Genomic DNA, 19,795 nt, shown 5'->3' with positions numbered 1-19,795 from the left:
AGGCATTTGAAATATTCTGACAAATTCCTGGGAATCTAGAAAACTAAATGCAAGTACAACGTTGTGAACATGCCAAATAAATTTCTAAGAGGACCACAATCCTCCAGCTGACTATGATGCCCTGCACAAGCAGTAAGCAATAGCTAAGGTAGGGTTGTTAACTGCCTGAGTGTTGAAGGCACGCCCCTACATGCACACAAATCTGTTTGTCAAAGACTGAGAGATTTATTAGTTTCATGCATTTAAGGAAGTCTGTAACCAATTATTAGCTAACCAATAAGCTAGCTAGACTTCAGTGTTTGTACCCAGTAAAGAATACATATAGACCTTACAGAATTAGTTCACGAAGGTCACTAAACACAAAGCAACAACAAAGCAAACAGCAATGAAAACAAACTCTAGGGAGGGAGGGGGGATCTGATTTCTAGAATTGCCACATTGTATTATTTTAAATGTATAATTTTCAACAAGTGAATATTTGGTAATGCGAAGACACAAGAAAATATGGCCCACACCTAGGGAAAATAAAGTGCTCCGTAGAAAAACTATCTGAAGAAGCTCGAATATTGAATTCACCTGACAAAAACTTTAAATTAGCTACTAAGCCATGTTCAAAGAAATAAAAGAAACCATTTATTTAAAAAATAGAATGATGCCTCACATTATAAAGAATATCAATATAGAAACACGAATGTTTTAAAGGAACTGAATTGAAATTCTGAAGTTGAAAATAACTGGAATAAAAATTTTACTAAAGGGGCTCAATATAGATTTGAATTGGCTGAGCGTGGCTCACACCTATAATCACAGCACTTTGGGAGGTCAAGATGGGAGGATTGTGTATAGCCAGGAGTTTGAGACTTATTAAGCAACACAGAGACACCCAATCTCTACCAAAAAAAAAAAAAAAAAAAAAAAAAGTTAAAAATTACCCAGGCATGGTGGTGCAGACCTGTAGTCTTATCTACTTGGGAGGTTGAGGTGGGAGAATTGCTTGAACCCAAGAGTTGGAGGCTGCAGTGACGTCGTGCCACTGCATTCTAGCCTGGTGTCAGAATGAGACTTTTTCTCTAAAAACATATTGCTTTGAATTGGCAAAATAAACAGTGAACTTGAAAATAGGTCAGTTGGGATTGTACATCCTGAGATACAAAAAGAAATACAGATACATTTGCATTTTCAGCTCTGACATTGAGACAGTTAGAAGTGTCATTCTTATATTTTTAACAAGAAAAAGTTGGATAAACTGAAAATCAATGACTTATCTTGGATTCATGTAAGAACTGATGTCACAATCATCCTGAAATCTAGAAAAACAGTTGAATCCAGGGAGTCAGGGCCAATATCTGCTCACGTGGAACAAATGGACACTGTGACAGTAAACAGGTAATGTTACTGAATTACTTTAAATGGCACTTGAATGACAATTAAACAGTAATTTTGATGAAATTATGGAATCTAATTATGAATAAGCATTAAAAGCAAGAAATTCCTGGGTTCCAGAGTCTTTGCAAAGGGTGCAATGTCATGGGATTTGCTTCCAGGAATAGTACCAGCTTCTCATGATGAGGATCCACGAAAAATTCCCTTCTGGATCTGGCATGGAGAGGGAAAAAGTAATGACTGTAAAACAGACTCAGCTTTTTTTCTTCGTAATGAAGCCCTGCTCTGCAGAGGAAAATAACTTTGCTAGAGCCTTATCCTACTTAGGTGAAAGGATTCACACGACTCCAGCCCCTCTCTTACTTTTGTCTCATGTAAGCAAGGAAACCCTCTCTCACTGGAAAAACATCTGTAAATATCAAATCCAAGAAACACAAAATTATTACAAGATTGAGATTTACAAATAAAATTCGATAATTTTTACACTTCCCAGCACTTTGCCACCACACTAAAAAGGCTCCAGTATAATAACAGTGGATTATGGTTTAAGAGCTGCAACATGTGTATTCTTTTGAGTAATAGAAGCTAGGGAAGCACAAAGGCAAGAAGGGAGAAACTGGCAAAGATCCTAGGGGAACTTGAAGCATCAGATACCTATGACTGTATCCAATATAAACACAGATAAACATAAACCCTCACACTAAAGGCCTGTTTGACTCAGTTCTACTTAACCACACAACATGTCTGGCTTTTAACAAAAAATTGCGAGGCATCCCAAAAAGATAAGAAAAACACAATCTGAAGAAACAAAGCAAGAAATTGAACCACATGTTGGAATTATTGTACAAGGCATTTTAAGCAATCATGATCCATATAGTAGCAGCACTAATGGAAAATGTAGAACACTTGCAAGAACAGATGGATAATGTAAGGAAACAGAAATTCTAAGAATCAAAGATCAAAACTAATTAAATTGAACACTTTGTGCAGTTTATTGTATGCCAATTATACCTCATTAAAGCTTTTTTAAAAAATAGATTGTTTATGAAAAATACAAAACAATTTTGGAATTTTTTGGGGGGAAATGATGATTTTATTACTGGTGTTATTTAGAAATGTTGGGGTATGGTGGTGGTAAGGAAAAAGACTGGCATTTATTCAGTTTTGTTCCTGTTTTAAAATTGTCTACAGACAATGCACCTCTTTTATTACCTACTTGGCAGATGAACCATTTCAACTGCCCTGCCTTTGGTAGATACCTTCTTTACCACAAGTTTCTTAGGAAAAAAAAGGATCTGGCCGGGCACGGTGGCTCACGCCTGTAATCCCAGCACTTTGGGAGGCTGAGGTGGGTGGATGATCTGAGGTCAGGAGTTCGAAACCAGCCTGGCCAACATGGAGAAACCCCATCTCTAAAAAAGAAAAAAAAAGGATCGAATTAATCCTGGGTTTGTGGCATCTGTATTACTTTCCTACTGCTGCTGTAACAAATTACAAAAAAAAAAAAAAAGCCACAAAACAAATTTATTATCATGTACTTCTAGAAAGCAGAGGTCTGAGTTGGATTTACTGGACTAACATCAAGTGTTAAGAATGCTACATTCCTTCTTTGTGGCTAGGCAATGATCCATTTCTTTGACTTTTTCAGTTTCCAGGAGCCATCTGAAATCCTGGGATCCTGGCCCTTTCTTCCATCTTCAAAGCCAGCATTGTAGCATCTTCAATTCTCTCTGAATTTGACCCTCTGCTTCCCTCCTCCATGTGAAAGAACCCTATTCACTGTATTGGGCACATCTGGATAATCCAGGAAATCACCCATTTCCAAAATCAACTAATTAGCAACTTCAATTATTTTCTTGTTAAGATTTTTTTTAGTTTTATTATAGATTCTGGATATTAGTCCTTTGTCAGATGCATAGTTTGCATATATTTTCTCCCATTCACTAGGTTGTCCATTTACTCTTGAAAATGTCTTTGCTGTGCAGAATCTCTTTGGTTTAACTAGGGCCTATTTGTCTATATTTGTTTTTGTTGCATTTGCTTTTGAGGTCTTAGTCATAAATTCTTTGCCTAGCTCAATGTCCTCAAGAGTGTTTCTTAGGTTTCATTTCAAGATTTTTATAGTTTCACTCTTATATTTAATTTTTAATATATCTTGAGATAATTTTTGTATATTGTGAAAGGTAAGGATCCAGTTGCATACTTCTGCATATGGCTATTCAATTTTCCCAGCACCATTTATTGAATAGGGTTTCTTTTCCTTATCGTATGTATTTGTTGACTTTGCCAAAGATCAGATGGTTTTATTGTGATGTGTGGCTTTATTTCTGTGTTCTCTATTCTGTCCCATTGATCTATGTGTTTGTTTTGTACCAGCATCATGCTGTTTTGGTTACTATAGCCTTGTAGTAAAATTTGAGCTCAGGCAGTGGGATGTCTCCGGCTTTGTTCCTTTTGCTTAACATTGCTTTGGCTATTCAGACTATTTTTTGGTTCCATATAATTTTTTTTTTTTTTTGAGACAGAGTCTTGCATTGTTGCCTGGGCTATAGTCCAATAGTGTGATCTTGGCTCACTGCAACCTCTGCCTCCCAGGTTCAAGCGATTCTCCTGCCTCAACTTCATGAGTAGCTGGGATTACAGGCACCCACCACCACACCTAGTTAATTTTTTGTATTTTAATTAGAGACAGGTTTTCACTATGTTGGCTAGGCTGGTCTTGAACTCCTGACCTCGTGATCCACCATCCTTGATCTCCCAAAGTGCAAGTTCCATATGAATTTTAAGATAGTTTTTTTTTTTTTCTAATTCTGAGAAGAATGGTGTTGGTAGTTTAGTAGGAGCACCATTGAATCCGTAGATTGCTTTGGACAATATGGTCATTTTAGTAATATTTATTCTTCTAATCCATCAGAATAGGGTGATTTTTTATTTGGTTTTGTGTCCACAATTTATTACATCAGTGTTTTGTGGTTCTCCTTGTAGAGATATTTCATCTCCTTGGTTAAATGCATTCCCAGGTATTTTATTTTCTGGGTGTATTCCCACAATTTAGACAACTTTGTTGAAATGGATCAATTTCTTCAAAGCCATGAACTTATAAAAACTCACACAAAGAAAAATACATAATCTGAATAGGCCTAAAGCTATTACAGAAAAGGAACTAACATTTACTCTTCCAAAATAGGGGCACAAGGCACAGAAGTTTTCATTGGTGAATGCTACCAAATATTTAAGAGATAAATAATACAAGTTATCTTTTATCTCTTCTAAGAACTAGGAGCAGAAGGAAAACTTCTTAACTCACATAAAAGCCAAATAAACTTATTACAAAAGGTAAAACTGCAGAGCAATCTCTAATGTACACATATTCAAAAATATTCAATAAAATATTAGCAAATCAAATTTCACAACATATTTTAAAATATGCACCATGACAAAGGACAATTTACTCCATGTATACGTGGCTGCTTCAATATTTGAAAATCAGTCAGTGTAATCCATATCAATAGTCTAAAAAAGAAAAATTATGTAATATTATCAATTAATGCATAAAATGCATTTGACAGTATCCAACACCCATTTATGATAAAACTCTCAAAAGACTATGAATACAAGCGAACTTTCTCAACATGGTAAATAACATTTACACAAAGTCTCCAGGTAACATATTTAAAGGCAAGAAAGTGGGTGCCTCACCATCTTTGGGAACATGGGAAGGATGTTCCTTCTCACCACGTCAGTTCAACATCATACTGGAAGCCATAGCTAGTGCAATAAGACAATTTTAAAAAATAGGAGGTATATAGATTGAAAAAGAATAAATAAAACAATCTTTGAAGATAATATGATTACCTATGCAGAAAATTCCCCAAAGTCAATAAAAAAAGTATGTCACTAGTATGTTATAAAATGATAACAAACTTGTATTACCAAATTATAATATAAAAACTACTTTCCTATATACCAGTCAGGAATAATTGGCATTTGAAATTTAAAAACATGATTTACAATAGCACCAAGAAAAAATGAAATACTTAAGTATGTGTCTACCAAAATGCGTGCAGTGTGTAAATACTGAAAACTACAAACTCTGATGAAACAAAGATGATCTACATAAAGGGAGAAATAATTCTTTGTTCATGGACTGGAAGACTTAATATTGTAAGATGTCAATATATCAATAAGTTCAAATAATTTTTTTTAAATTAAGTAAATGGATTATGTCAGATGGCTAGAGGCAGGTTTTTCACTGTTGGAATAATTGTTTACAGAAAAGCAAGGTGAGCAGGCTGAAATATTATATGTGATAATGAATTAAAATTGGAGACATCAGTATGAACTCATGTCTTGCTTAATATAGAGTCAGATGGTTACATATCCAAATATGTATAGGTATATCTATGTAAGAAGGCTAGTAGACACACATATATTCTCATGTTCTTATACCTGAGAATCTAGAAATGACACCCCAGTACAAGTGAGCGCACTTAATACTCAGATCTCAGTTTATTTAATACTCCAATAGGAGAAACTAGGGATCCTTGAAAAAATGGCTGATTCTAAAATGGGGTAGGAAATATATATGATGAGCCTGGAGCATCTCATAGTAGTGGAATATAAGAAAGTGTTCACCAAAAGACAACACACTCACACACACACACACAGACACACACACACACACAGACACACACACACACTCTCTGATGAGATTATATCAAAGCTGATACAAGAGCCAACTGATGGAGCTCCTCTTGGTCAAAACTAGACCAATTGGAGCAACAAAGTAAAATAATATATTGGGTTATAACCCAAAGTATAAAATAAAAATTCATGAATCCTCAAATAACTAGATTATTGAATAAACACCTAAACAGAGGAGAAGGAACAAATATCCTCTGCAGAAGAATTACAAATAATTTGTTTAGATAGTCCACCAGGAAGGAGGCAGAGAATAAGTCCCCTTTCTTAGTGTGACTACATACAGTAAGGAGCCTATGCATAGTGACTTCCTTTAAAATCATGGTGGAAGAAGAATGACTTTGCCATAAAGAGTGCTGACAAACCTCACCTTAGCCACATGATCTGAGTCAACATCAAAAGTCATCACATTGAGAATGCATACCCTAACATCAGTCTAATCATAAGAAAAGCATCAGACAAATCCTAATAGAGTTTTATAAAATATCTCACCAATATTCCTCAAAATGTTGACATTTAAAACAAGAAAAGTCTGAAAAACTGTCACCACCTAAAGGATTCCCAGGTGACATAGCAACGGAATGTCACTTGTGTTGAATCCAGAAACAGAAAAAGGACAATATATGAAAAGTAGGCAAATATGAATAAAGTATGAATTTTCATTAATAATACTAGTTCATTAATTTTAAGAAATTTATGATACTAATATAAAATAATAACGGAGAAATTAGTTTTACTGTATACAGGAACTCTGTACTAAATTTGCAATTTCTATGCAAATCAAACTGTTCTAAAAATAAACTGTTATTTAACAATAAATCTCCTCCAAAACACATTACAAATAAAAAACCAAATATTTCCATAGATCCTTTAGACATTAACACCATAATAAAAGAATATTTTAATCAACTTGTCAGTATTTTGAATATTTAGATAAAATTTATACATTCCTAGAAAAAAATAATTTCGCAAAATTGGCTCAGAAGTAATTTAAAACCAAACAATTATATCATTATTAAAGCATTTTCATTAACTATAAAAACCTTTCTATATTGAAAGCTGCAGATGCCAAGAATTTCACTGGCAGTTCTAACAAACATTCAAAAAAGCAATAATTCTAGTGTTACCCAAATTATCATTCTTAATAATGGAATAAGAAGGTACAAATCCCAACTTGTTCTGAGTCTAAATTTCGCTGTTAACAAACTCTAACAACAGCTATATAAGAAGTGAAATTTACATGTAACTCTCATTTAAAGTATGCATGCAAAAATCCTCACAAAATATTAGCAACATAAAGAAAGATGACACATAATTGTATTGCATTTATTTTCAGAAATGCTCTACTTGTTTTACATTAAAAATTTAACTTATATATCATATTACCATATTAAAAGGCAAAATCATATCATCTTCAAAATAAGTGGAAAAAGATATTTGATACAATTAATAACACATTTATAATAAAAACAACTTGGCTAAAATTTTATAAGAGGACATATTTTACGTGAAAACTGACAACTACTAAAATACTTCATGGTAACCCACTGAACAATTTTTATTTGACATTTCAAACCACACAAGTTTGCTCACTACCATCACTTTAACAGATGTACTGAGGTCCTAGCCAGCATGGTAAAGTTCTATTCAGTCAAAAAAGGAAAATGGTGACTATATCTATATATAATATAATTATGTATGTAGAAAATACCAAAAATCCATACATAAATTATTGTAATTAATAAGTTTAATAAGTTCTCTAATCAAAATCATTAAAAGACTGGCATTTTTATATCCCATGAACATAGAAAATGACATTTAAACATATAACCTTTACAGGACCATTAAATATCAATTATCAAATATTGCACCTAAATAATTTGTAAAGATCCCTGTACAGAATTCTGTAAACATCAATGAGAGTAATTAAAAACCTAAAGAAAAATTAAATATACTCTATTTAGATTTGGAAGACTTAGTATTGCTAAGATGTCAATTTTTCTTAAATTGACCTCTGAATTCAACCATCAGTATATTTATAGGTAGTTTTGAAACTTACAAAATGATTCTAAAGTGTATATAGAAATGCCTAGTAGCAAAAATAATGAATAACTTTTGCAGAAGATGACCAGTGTGTGAGAACTTGGGCTGCCGGATCTCAACATTTATTACTATGTAAAATTTTAGTAATTAAGGTAGTATGATATTGGTCTAGGGATAGAAATAAGTGGACAAAAGAGAGAAGGCAGAAATAGAGCCATGTGTAAATAGATATATGATTTGTGACAAATGAAGCCTTCAGAAGTGTGGAGGAAAGGTCAATCTTTTCTATAAATGGTGCGAGATAATTGGGTACACACAGAAAAAAAACCCTAAACACTGACTTCACCATACACGCAAAAATCATTATTTTGTTGATTATAGAACTACATGTGAGAAATTCTTAAGCTTTTAGGAGATAAATATATTAACACAAAAATATTTTAATGATATAGGAGAAAAAGCTCATAAAGATACAAGAAAGCATTAACCAGAAAAGAATCAATGTATTAGCTTGCATTAAATATAAAGAATTTGATTCTTCAAAAGAAATCATAGAGTGAAAATCAAGTCACATTTTAGGAAAACATATTTGCAAAGCATCAACACATATAACTAACAAAAGATAAATATAACACACACACACAGAGACACACACAGTCAATCCTCATTGTTCAAGTATTCTGTATTTGCAAATTTATCTTCTCACTACAATTTATTTGTAATCTCAAAATTAATACTTGTGGCACTTTTTTGGTCATTCTTGGTTAATTTGAGAATCACCTGATTCACAAGTTTCTGGCTAAGCTAGAATACAGCAACCTTCTGCTTTCTGTTTCAGCTCTTATATTGCAAACAAGTGTACTTTTCTGGTCTATTTAGCACTATGTATTTTTTTTTTCATTTATTTTGGTGATTTTGCTTTTTAAAATGGTTCCCAATTATAGCACTTAAGTATTAGTAATACTATAGTACTTAAGTATTAAATATAGTACTTTATTAAGTATTAGTAAGTGAAATAAGACTGTGATATGCCTTACAGAGAAAATATGTATGTTAGATAAGCTTTGTTGAAGCATGAATTCTCATGCTGTTGGCCATGAGTTTGATGTTAATGAATCAACATTATGGTGTATCCAGATAAAGGAAGAGGGAATCTGTCAATCTATAGGTTAGACTGTACCAGGGAGTGCTGAGGTAACAGTTATAATGTATGATAAAGCTATGAAAAAGATGAAAAAGTGATTAAATTTGTAGCTTGATAAGATGATGAGCAATTAATAAAAGCAAACTGGACAGCGCTGTTATAAGGCTGAAAGCCGAACAATTTACAATCATGATACTTAGGGTAACAACAATGTTAAGCCCCTCTTGATTAGTGCTAAACATTAAACTTGTGGATAAGTCCTGTAAATCAGAAGGTTGCAGAATTTTAAATGTAACCACTGCAGGTTATACAAGAAAAGGATAATGGGCAGAACAGCTTTCCAATGCTGAAGAGACTAGCTTGTTTTACAAAGATATTGGTGAATGGACCTATATAACACAAATGGCATTTCAATTGATGAAAATGTAACCAAAAGCACAGAAGAACCAAACCCTATATTTTTTATAAGAGCAATATTGCAGTATTTGCTAAATCAGTGTTAGTGGTGACTCCATAGACATAACTACTGAGAATAATTAAAATCATATATATGTATGTGTGTGTGTATATATATATATATATATCTCCTAAAATCAATAAGGAAAAGATAACTCTATAGAAAATCACGCAAAATATTTACACGGTTCCTTAAAAACAAAAACTGTACATGCCTCATCAATGTTTGAAATGGTGTTCCACCTTATTAGTAATCACAAAAGTATACATTAAAACCACAGTATGAAAACATTACTCACATTCCAGATTGGCAAAGTTTTAGAAATCTGATAGTCTTCAAGAGTAAAGAGGATATTAAGGAAGAGAAATTTGAATAATCTTCTGGTGGAAGTGTACAATTATTATAACCACTTTGAAAAACATTTGGGAGTTATCTAGTAAATTTGAAGACACAGGCACTCTTTAGCCAATCAATTTCACTCTTGAGTAACTATATTATAGAAAAGTGCATTCATATATTTACCAGGATACTTTGAAAAAAATTCTCATAATAGGACTTTTCCTTATAGCCCAAACTGGAAACAATTCATAGGAACAGTATTGGTGAAGCTGGGAAAAATATGTGGCATTTTTTCCTCATTATCAGCATAGAACTTCTAAATATGGAGGAATACGTCTGTATTTTCTGAAATGACTATTATCCTCAGGGTTTTTTTTTATAACTCTGGAAACTGTCAGAGCTCAGGGCAGCCTCCATAAAATGGTACTGTGCTCTACTCTAGGAGTAACTGAGACATTTACCAAGGTTTGCTCTATTTTAAAAAATATCATGATTTTCATTCTCTTACTTAAAATTTAACTTCATATATTTGAGTGTATTAGTATAATGTATCCTATAGAATGGTAAAGATGCATTACTCTATTGTTATTATATTAATAAGCATGTTTAATTCACTTGGGTTTCATTTTCTTCATCTATTAAATGATGATGAATCCAGCTCCATTAGCTAAGAACGTATAAGCAAATAACAAAATACCTGAATAAGGGTGGTGATATGGTTTGGCTGTGTCCCCACTGAAATCTCATCTTGAGTTGTAGCTCCCATAATCCCCATGTGTTGTAGGAGGGAATCGGTGGGAGGTAATTGAATCATGGGGGCAGATTTTCTCATGCTGTTCTCATCATCTCATAGTGAATAAGTCTCATGGGATCTGATGGTTGTATAAAGGGCAGTTCCCCTGCACACACTCTCTTGCCTGTAGCCATGTAAGACATGCCTTTGCTCCTCTTTCAGCTTCTACTATGATTGAGGGGCCTCCCCAGCCATGTGGAAATGTGAGTCCATTAAACATCTTTTTCTTTATAAATTACCCAGTCTATAGGTGACCTGACCAAATAAAGATTATCTTCTCTCACAACATCAGCTACAAAAATATCTAAAAATAATCAATTGCAGCCATTGTTTTAAGTACTCAGCAATGAATTAAGGGACCCAAGCTCTTTCTAACTTTGTTTCACCATCATTACCGTGTGGTTGTAAAATGGCTCCTATACTTCTAGGCACCATATCATGTGCTATTTTAGGGTAAGGGAAAGGGGCTACGCCAACTATATCTTTCACTCGTTTGATCAGTAATCAGAGATATTTCTCATGACACGATTTAGCTCTTTCCTTTTTTAATCTTTTTGGCTAGAACTATATTCCAGGGGACTGGAAAACCAAGAATTCATTTTTCTAGCCTCTAGGGTAGAGTAATACAAAGAGGAGTTGAGAAATGAACATGATAGGTTCTGATAGAACATGGGGTACTCTCACCTTACCTAGCTCATTGGGTTATTGATGAGGATCAATTGTGCTATCATATTTGGAATCTTTGAAATGTGCAAAGTGCTAAAGAAGTATAAGGAATTATTTTGCTCATCTTTTGAAAGTAATGATCTTTAAGGTATTTTACTAAGCTCAAATTATGATTCAATGATTAAGTACTAAAAAAGATCTTATGTGCACACATTATAAGAGATGATAAAAATCTATCTATCTTTGCCGATGTTAAACATCAGCTAGCAACTTCTTTCAGTACACTTTGGGGCTTTGCTCAGAATACAATATTTCAACTGAACGAATCAATGTAGAAAATCCCTTTCCTTTCTAGGAGATGAATCTGGAAAGGTTGCCATATTATTTATCTTTGACTAAAGTTTCTACTGTGGACAGGTGGAAAGCAAAGAGAAAATATTCCCTAAAGAAATAGGAAAGGGAAACTGATATTGATTTTTGCAAAATAAATTCAGAGTAACTCTCACAGGCTTTTGATATATCTAGGTCACTGGGAAAAAAATAAGCATTTTGCTGACAGATAGGATAAATATGGTTATTTCTTATACATGGCTACTAAGTGGATTCAGAACTTTTTATTATTATGCCAAGATTATTCCAACCAAGTAGAAATTACATACATTTATAAGCAGAATGCAGGAAAAAACTTTGACAATATTATGAATTTATATCAGTTTTCCATAAGGAATTCATGATTAAATCAACTTCAAAATCTCAAATAAGATTATGCTAATGGATGTTGGGCTTAATACCTAGGTGATGGGTTGCCCTGTGCAGCAAACCACCATGGCACATGTTTACTTTCGTAACAGACCTGCACATCCTACACCTACGGTACATCCATGTACCGTGGAACTTAAAATAAACCTTAAAGGAAAAAAAAAAAAAAACAAACATGTCAGCTACTTCACATATCATTATGTGGCCCAACACAGCATGAACAAGTTACTGGTTGTGCCTCTCTTGTTGAACTCTAAAAACATGCAGGATACAACATTGGCACTCTAGGAGCTATCAAAATACTGCCCTTCAATATTTGTCATAGTAATAATTTAGCAATCTAAACATGCACATCCAACGGACTAGAGATAAAAATATCTTCCTTAGCCAGGCGTAAACAGTAAAAGTAGAAATAATGTGTTTGACTTTTTAATCAGTCAACAAATAAATATTAAGCACCCAATATGTGCCAGGCTTTCTGTCTGGTATTGATGATTCAATGGAGAACAAAAAGACATGATATCTTCTGTTATTGTGCATACCATATAGTGCAAAACACAAATTTTAAATATACTCAAATGAGATCAGATTTTTTTTTTTTTTGAAGCTTGTTTTAACTTTTCAGGTCTGGATAGCTCTTTTTATCACTTTAATTTTAGGTTCAGGGGTACATATGCATGTTTGTTTTATAGATAAACTGTGTGTCACTGGGATTAGGGTTCCAGATTATTTAATCGTACAGATAATCAGCATAGTATGTGATAGTTTTTCAGTCCTCACGCTCCTCCCACCCTCCACCTTCAAGTAGGCCCTGGTTTCTGTTGTTCCTTTATTTGGGTCAATATGTACTCAGTGTTTAGCTCCAAAGTATAAGTGAGAACATGCAGTATTTTGTTTTCTGTTTCTGCATTATTTTTGCTTAGGATAATGCCCTCCAGCTCCATCCATGTTGCCAGAAAGACCATAATCTCATTCTTTTATATAGCTGCTTTGTATTTCTTAGGGCATATATACCACATTTTCTTTATCCAGTCTACCATTGATGGGCATTTAGGTTGACTCCATGTCTTTGCTACTGTGAATAGTGCTGCAATGAACATGCATGCATGCACATGTGTCTTTATGGTTAAACCATCTATATTCCTTTGGGTATGTACCCAATAATGGGATTGCTGAGTTGAATGGAAATACTGCTTTAAGTTATTCGAGAAATCATTGAACTGCTTTACACAATGGCTGATCTAATTTACATTTCCACTCATAGTGTATAAGTATTCTCTTTTCTCCACACCTTGACAGCATCTGTTACTTTTTTGCTTTTCATAATTGCCTTTCTGACTGGTTTGAGATAGTATCTTGCTGTGGTTTTCATTTTCATTTATCTAATGATAGTAATATTCAGCATCTTTTTCTATGCTCATTGGACATGTGTATGTCTTCTTTTGAAAAGCCTTTGTTCATGTCATTTGCCCATCTTATAATTGGGTTGCTTTTTTCTTGTAAATTTGTTTAAGTGCCTTATGAATTCTGAATATGAGACCAGTGTCAGATGTATAGTTTGCAAATATTTTCTTCCATTCTGTAGGTTTTCTGTTTACTCTGTTGATACCTTTTTTTGTTGCCACACAGAGGCCCTTTAGTTTAATTAGGTCCCATTTTTCAATTTTTGTTGTTGTTGCAATTGCTTTTGGAGTCTGCATCATGAAATTTTTCCCAGGTCCCATGCCAAAACTTTCCTAGGTAATCTTCTAGGGTATTTATAATCCATACTTTTACATTTAAATCTTTAATCCATCTTGAGTCGATTTTAGTACATGGTACAAGGAAAAAAGTATACTTTCGATCTTCTGCATGTGGGTAGCCTATTGTGGCAACATTTATTGAATAGGGAATCCCTTCTTCATTGCTTATTTTTGTCAGCTTTGTTGAAAATCTGATGTTTATGGGTATGTGGTCTTATTTCTGGGCTCTTTATTATGTTCCAATTGTCTATGTGTCTGGTTTTGCACCAGTACCATGCCGTTTTGCTTACTGTAGCCTTGTACTATAATTTGAAGTCAGATAATGTGTGGCCTCCACCTTTTTTTTTTTTTTTCTTTTGCTTAGAATTACTTTGGTGATTTCACTTTTTTTTTTCCAGTTCCATATAAATTTTTTTTAAAGTTTTTAATAATTTTGTGAGAATGTAGTTGGTAGTTTTGAATCTGTATATTGCTTTGGGCAGCATAGCTGTTTTAACAATATTGATTCTTCCTATCCATTATCATGGAATGCGTTTCTATTTGTTTGTGTCATCTTTGATTTCTTTGAGCAGTATTTTGTAATTGTCACTTTAGAGATCTTTCACCTCCCTGTTTAGCTGTATTCCTAGGTATTTTAATCTTTTTGTGACTCCTGCGAATGAGATTGCATTCTTGACTTGGCTCTCAACTTGAATGTCGTTAAGTGTATAGGAATGTTACCAATTTTTGAATATTTTGTATCCTGAACTTTTGCTGAAGTGTTTTATCAGATCAAAGAGCTCTTTGGCAATTTGAAATAAGCGCATCCTGAAAAATGAGATATTCATCCTTTCAAGCATTTATGCATTGAGTTGTGAGCAGTTCAATTACACTCTTTACATTGTTTTAAAACATACAGTTACAATTGACTATAGTCACCCTGTTGTGCTATCAAAGAGTAGGTCTTACTCATTTTAACAATTTGTTTTTGTACACATTAACCATCCCCACCTCTAGTACAGCCTCCACTACCCTTCCAAGCCTTTGGTAACCATCCTTCAACTCTCTATGTTCATGATTTTAATTGTTTTGATTTTTAAATCCCACAAATAACTGAGAACATGCAATGGTTGCCTTTCTGTGCCTGGCTTATTCTACTTAATATAATAATCTCCAGTTTCATCCATGTGGTTGCAAATGACTGGATCTCATTTTTTTTATGGTTGAATAGTATTCCATTGTGTATATGTACCACATCTTCTTTATCCATTCATCTGTTGATGGACACTTTTGTTGCTTCCAAATCTTAGCTACTGTAAGCAGCACTACAGCAAAGATAGGAGAGCAGATATCTCTTTGATATATTGATTTTCTTTATTTTGGGTATATATCCAGCTGTGGGATTGCTGAATTATATGGTAGCTCCATTTTGAGTTTTTCGGGAAACCTCCAAACTGTTCTCCATAGTGGTTGTACTAATTTATATGCCCAACAACAGTGTACAAAAGCTCTCTTTTCTCTACACTCTCACCAGCATTTATTTTACGTGTTTTGGATATAAGACATTATAACTAGGGTGCGATTATATCTCATTGTAGTTTTGATTTGTCTTTCTCTGATGAACAATGATGTTAAGCATCTTTTCATGTGCTTCTTTGTCGTTTGTATCTCTTCTTTTGAGAAGTACCTATTCAAACCTTTTGCCAATCTTCTGATTGCATTTGTAGATTTTTTTTCCTATAGAGTTGTTTGAGCTCCTTATATATTCTGGTTATTAATCCCTTGTCAGATGGGTAGTTTGCAAATATTTTCTTCCATTCTGTGGGCTGTCTATTCACTTTGTTGATTATATCCCTTCCTTTGCAGAAGCTTTTAAGCTTGACGTGATCTCATTTCTCCATTTTTGTGTTGGTTACCCAGGCTTGTGAAATAGTACTTAAGGAATTTTTACACAGACTAATATCCTGGAGTTTTTCCCTGGTATATTCTTGTGGTAGTTTCATGGCTTGAGGTCTTAGATTTAATCCTTTAATCCATGTTGATTTGACGTTTATATAGGCCTAGAGATAGGGATCTAGTTGCATTGTTTTGCCTATGGATATCCAGATTTCTGAGCACCATTTATCTTCGAAACTCTTTTCCCCAGCATATGTTCTTGGAATTGTCGAAAACGAGTTCCCTGTAGATGTGCGGATTTGTTTCTGGGCCCTCTATTCTGTTCCATTGGTCTATGTGTCTATTTTAATTTTTTTTTTTTTTTTTGCCAGTATTATGGCAGTTTGATGACTTTAGCTCTATTGTTTAATTTGAAGTCAGGTAACATGATTCCTCTGGGTTTGCTCCTTTGCTTAGGATAGCTTTGGCTATTCTGCATCTTTTGTGGTTTAATGTAAATTTTAGGATTGCTATTTTTTCTGTTTGTGTGAAGGATGTCATTGGTATGTTGATAGGGATTGCATTGAATCTGTAGATTGCTTTGGGTAATATAGACATTTTAACCATATAAATTCTTTCAATCCATGAACAAGGAATATTTTTCTATTTGTTGAGTGTCCTTTTTAATTGTTTCCATTGGAGTTTTTTAGTTTTTATTACTGAGATATTTCACTTTTTTGGTTGAGTTTATTCCTAGGTATTTAATTTTATGTGTGGCCATTGCAAATCAGATCGCTTTTTTATTTTATTATTTTTATTTTATTTTATTTTATTTTATTTTATTTTGGGGGACGGAGTTTTGCTCTTGTTACCCAGGCTGGAGTGCAATGGCGCGATCTCGGCTCACCACAACCTCTGCCTCCTGGGTTCAGGCAATTCCCCTGCCTCAGCCTCCTGAGTAGCTGGGATTACAGGCACGCGCCACCATGCCCAGCTAATTTTTTGTATTTTTAGTAGAGACGGGGTTTCACCGTGTTGACCAGGATGGTCTCGATCTCTTGACCTCGTGATCCACCCGCCTCGGCCCCCCAAAGTGCTGAGATTACAGGCTTGAGCCACTGCACCCGGCCCAGATCCCTTTTTTAAAAACATTCTTCTTCACATTGTTTTCTGTTGGCATTTAGAAATGCCACTGATTTTTATATGTCGATTTTTTATCCTGCAAATTATTGAATTTGTTTATTTATTATAACAGTTTTATTGTGGAGTCTTTTGGGGTTTTTTTTAGCTGTGTAGCCTGGGGTTAGGGGAGGGGTAATGCCAGCACTCCCTTGGCTGTCACAGCTGTTGTCTCAGTATGTTGCATGCCCCCACAGTCCACTGTTTCTCAGCCGAGTTTGGCACTAGGATTTGACTAAGAGTTGTAGTCCTTATGGTTTAGGCTACCTTTCAAGTTTACTTGGAGACAGAGGATATTGTAGCCCTCAATGGCAAGGTTTGAATGCACTCAAGTTAGGAATGCTAGGATGAGAGATTGCCCTCTGGCTAGGGCTGGTCTAAATGTTCCCTCTGTCGGCAAGTGTCAGCTTAGTTTAGTCTGGTTTCCCTTCCTGTTCTAACAGGAAAACACTTAGTTCTATGTCTCACCATTGCTGTTTTCTCCTTCCCACAGTGTCCAGAGATGTTCTGGACACCAGGCTGCAGATGCCAGGAATGGAGGAAGGGTGGTGTTGGTGATTTGGGACTGTTTTTTTCTTTCTCTTTAGTACCTCTTTTAGCTATATGAAATTAAAACCAAATACTATGATGAGTGCTCACCTGATTTTTCGTTCTTATGAAGGTGCTTTTTTTCTATGTAGATAGTTGTTAACTTGGTATCCTTGCAGGGAGGAACAAGGGATGGAGCTTTCTATTCTGTGATCTTTCTCCACCTCCTCCAAAGTTCAATAAAATTGATTTACCTCTCCTACGCTAACCAAGAAAAAAAAGAGAGGAAATAAAATGCCGATGTCAGAAATAAAAGCAGGGTCATAACTGCTGATCCCAATGGACTTACATAAAACTTTCATTTATGGAGCCTGCTTTGGCTTTAATTAGGCAATGCCTTAGACACATGACAAGATAAAGAGAAACTAGGAAAAATGAGGTTAGCAGTTCTCCTTTTTAGTAGTACTAATCAACTGGAAAAAATGAGTAAATGAATCCACTGAAAATAGATAACACTAAATAACAAACTATCAAGAAAAGTTCAGGGAAAGTCTTGAGAAAATTTTAAAATATTATTACACTGAAACTAAATCATTTAAAAAATAGTTGTTGGGTACTTATTATATGTCTAGCATCATTAAAATTGCTTGGAATATAGCAGAGAATGAAACCTTCTGACATGTCTGTACCCATGGACTTTACATGATAGTGAATAAGAGATAAATAGTAACAAAATTTTATAATATGTTAGAAGTTGTAAGATCATGAAGTAGTAGAAAGAAGAAAGAATGAGTGGTCTATTGTGCAGCATGGCAAATATAATTAATAATGTATTCTTGAAAAATGATAAGAGTGGATGTAAAGTGTACTCACCACAAAAATGATATCTATATGAGGTAAAATATGTGTTAATTGGCTAGATTTAGTCATTTCACTATGTATGTATACTTCAAACCATCATGTTGGACATGATAAATACATACAATTTAATCTCAATTTGAAAAAACTAGAAATTGTTCTCACCCCTACACCAACCTTCCATGCCTCACACTTTTTTTAGTTAGAAATATTAATGAGCATGTGGTATACCTTCTAATTGTTTCCCTTGTTCAAAGAAACTTAAAAACGTATGCACCTGTATGCACTCAAATATACACAAACAAGATTTTGCTTACTGTTATTTTTTTTTTGTGCAAACAAATAGAATATGATGGTATATATGTTACTTTGTAAAATTACAGGTTAATACTGCGGTTAACTTTAATAATAATTTATAATTAGACTCTAAATAGACTATCAAAAGCCAGCAGTGAAAAAGTTTTTATTTTTATTTTTAGGGAGGGAACTAAACATTGTGAATGAGTTCAATGATCATTTTCTCATATATTGATTCATTTAATCACCCTGATAAATACACAATATAGAATTCACAACTATACTATAGGCTTTTTTGTGTGTAATATTAAGCAAGGTAATCCACATAAAAGTACTAAGTATACAGCTTGATAGTTCAATAAAAATTAATCAAAGTTTCTTTTCAAACACCACCACACCCACCATTACCACCAACTCCACCACAGACACCATTGAGGTAGAAGGCAACATTCAACTCCAGGGGTGGGGCTTGGACAATGAACCAAATTGAGGACTAGTTAATACAGATCTGTTGTGGAAGCAGCTTTCCATAAGACACACACACCAGTGTGTCATGTCAATTTACCATTGCCATGACAACACCCAGAAGTTCCTGCTGCTTTCCATTACAACAACCCAGTATCCCAGAAGTTACCATCACCATCCTAGAAATTTCTGCATAAATTGCCCCTTAATTTGCACATAAATAAAAGTAGGTAAAAACATAAGTGCAGAACTACCTGTGACCCGCTGTTGTAGGAACGTTTATTATGGGACAGCCCTGTTCCAGAAGGAACAGTACTTCTGCTGCTGCTGTACATGGCTGCTTGAATAAACATTGCAGCTTAACACCATTGGATAATCCTTGAATTCTTTCCTGAGAGAAGTCAAGAACTCTCCTGGGCTAAGCCCAAATTTTGGAGTTGTCTGTCCTTCATTATCTGGTGACTAGTGAAAGGACAAAGACACCAGAGTTAGCAGAAATTGGTAGAAAGGAAAGACAACAGAGATAGAGAAGTGGTGATTGATGAGAGACAGCAGTCAAGAAAACAGTGAAAGGGGTTAGCGATACA

General features: G+C 34.3%; 1 long non-coding RNA gene across 1 annotated transcript; it reads right to left on the bottom strand.

Moving 5' to 3' along the window:
• Positions 1-1,295: 1,295 nt before the first annotated feature.
• LOC116535272 lies at positions 1,296-15,155 on the bottom strand. Its single transcript, XR_004262126.1, has 3 exons — positions 15,036-15,155; positions 4,109-4,115; positions 1,296-1,307 (listed from the first exon to the last, which is right to left on the bottom strand). It is a non-coding gene; the product is annotated as an uncharacterized LOC116535272 (long non-coding RNA).
• Positions 15,156-19,795: the final 4,640 nt, after the last annotated feature.

This window comes from Sapajus apella, unplaced genomic scaffold (genome assembly GCF_009761245.1).
Source record: "Sapajus apella isolate SASKATOON/1434 unplaced genomic scaffold, GSC_monkey_1.0 scaffold93, whole genome shotgun sequence".
Taxonomy (NCBI): Eukaryota; Metazoa; Chordata; class Mammalia; order Primates; family Cebidae; genus Sapajus; species Sapajus apella.
The sequence above is the reverse complement of the archived record's forward strand: the minus strand, read 5'-3'. Positions and strand labels throughout refer to the sequence as shown.